Raw genomic sequence first — 2340 nt, forward strand, 5'->3', positions numbered from 1 at the left:
CACCTTCTTCACTAAACCGGTACAAACGACGAAAATCATCACCTATTGGACACCTTCTTTCCTTATAATTTCTTTGTCCGACATAATTAATTATAAATTCAGCCATCCTTACGGTTTTATGTAAACCGAGTCCGAGAAATACCATGCTTAACAATTTGTGAGATCGATCTCATGTAACCAAGTGTTTACTCAGCTTTTTGCATATGAAAACGAGCACAATCTCATGGCGAGCTTTCGTTTTGAGATCGATCTCATCCCTCTGAGATTGAACTCACCAAGTGAGATCTAACTCGGTCAGTGATTATTTTTTTGCATACAACCTTAAGAAAGTTCTCAAAAAAGTGAGTAAAGAGTTTGATCTCATCTTTTTTCATACGATCCTTTGTTTCACCTGAGCTCTAGAAAGACCAGGACCCATATACTTTTTCCCATTGTCCTTTAATTAATGGTAGCTTTCAACATGTTAATTTTAATTTCCACTTCCAAAAATGTTCACCTTCCTGATTTCCCCTTTAAATCACAGAATTTTCACCGAATAGTCCAACAAACTTAAAACACTTTTCACCATTTGTGCCAGAGGATATATATTTTCAAATCACACCACCTCTTTGCCCTTAAAACATTAACTAATATTATAATAATAAAAATAATCAAATAAAATTACAAAAAGTATCAAATCACAGACAATTGCATAAAAAATCACTGGCGCAATGTCCACTTGTGTGGCCCCAAGATTTGCAATGCATCACACAATTCCAATGGTTGCTAATTTGATCGCAGAACATAAAGATCGGTCTATTTCCTTGATTTTTAATGCTTATTTCTTCATATTGATTTCGTCCTCCTAAAATTATTACACAACTATTAACTTCCATCGATAATAACTTAATAAATAAATTAATTTATACCTAATACAGAATATCCATTAATTGTGTGAATTATTGTACAAATAAGACAAATAAGTTGTAGAAATTTAAGACTTGCCATCATTACACCGAATACGGAACTGATTTGAAAAGAACGCTGAGAGAACAACAGTGAAATATTCTGTCGTTTCAATTGAAATAAAAGCACAAAATAAATATATTATTGAATTGTTGGACTTGATAGAGAAGCAAAGTAATCAGCTATAATCTTATAGAAGCGGTCGAGGTCGTCGCTCGGTCGCCTCAATGTCTGAGCTTAAGCTTTTGTAATATTTATTTCAAATTGATTCACCCATCCAGAAAAAAAATATAAATAAATAAAATTGAAATAGTAGCTTGTACTTACTTGAAGATAGTGATACTAATAAAATGCATTTGTAACGCTCTGTGATCCTGACCTTGTGATTGTAATCTGTAGAACAAACTTGAACAGCAAGTGGAATATTTTTTTAGTACAAAATTTGTTTGTTATTTGAGTAAATATCATGTTTTTGTATAAATGCTATCAGCTGGCGCTGTTGCTCGAATTCGTTGCTCTTTGGAGTCTCCTTGTTTATTTTCAAACGTTTCAGCCACTCAAACGAAAATATTAAGCATGTGATACTATAAGGGCCTATTTGTTTACAGTGGGTCAAGTTTTAACAAATACCCCTATTATGGTTGGCGAATCGAACGTTCGAAGAGAGATATTTTTATAAGCGAACTAACACATTCGACATACCACGGTTGGCGAACTTTACAATTCGAGTTCGAAATTTAGTGCTACCATACAAAAAAATAACAGGCATAAATAAACGTCAACTCATGATTCATTAATCATTAATTGATAATTTAATAACAATAAAAAATAATCCAAAATGGTAAGCAACATAGATTTGTTTCTTGGAGAAATCGAAAATTACAGAAAAAAAGTAAGAACTCTAATTCCTTCGAACTCCCTAATCATCTCTAAGTAGAACAAATATTTTGTACCTACTGTAAGTTCTTTAAAAAAGTTTCCGTTTTAAGAAATATTAATTTTTTGTGTAAATGCCTTATTAAAATCTAGGAGGGTCGAAAACGACCCGTCAACGTAGAATTAGTCGCTTTTTTAAACGTAGGTCTACGGTTAAATTCTAATTAAGTCCTTAAGTTTCAGATCATATTTTCGACTGAATAAGGAAGCGTTTGTGTTCGTGTTAAACAAGTTGGAAGGCCAATTTAAAAACGCAAGCACCTCCTTAGCCCCTGCTATACTAAAATTTGTTTCTGCCCTTAGATTTTTTGCTAGAGCAGCGTAGGAAGAGATTTTGACTTAGGCCTGTCACAATCCTCGGTTTCCTTAGTTTTAAAAGAAGTTGTGTGTGCAATTGAAGACACATTATGTCCAACCTGGATCAGTCTCAACTGTCATCCGATGAGACACAAAACTAGT

The 2340-nt window shown here is 33.3% G+C and overlaps 1 long non-coding RNA gene across 2 annotated transcripts; it reads right to left on the bottom strand.

Annotated features, from left to right (window-relative positions):
* Positions 1–566: 566 nt before the first annotated feature.
* On the bottom strand, positions 567–1413 carry LOC129951363 (uncharacterized). Of its 2 annotated transcripts, XR_008782176.1 has the most exons (3): positions 1273–1413; positions 909–1047; positions 567–844 (listed from the first exon to the last, which is right to left on the bottom strand). It is a non-coding gene; the product is annotated as an uncharacterized LOC129951363 (long non-coding RNA). The 2 variants fall into 2 exon arrangements; XR_008782175.1 differs by lacking the exon at positions 1273–1413 and having other exon boundaries at positions 909–1259.
* Between the last annotated feature and the right edge of the window lie 927 nt (positions 1414–2340).

The sequence above is a fragment of the Eupeodes corollae genome, chromosome 3 (assembly GCF_945859685.1).
Source record: "Eupeodes corollae chromosome 3, idEupCoro1.1, whole genome shotgun sequence".
Classification (NCBI taxonomy): Eukaryota; Metazoa; Arthropoda; class Insecta; order Diptera; family Syrphidae; genus Eupeodes; species Eupeodes corollae.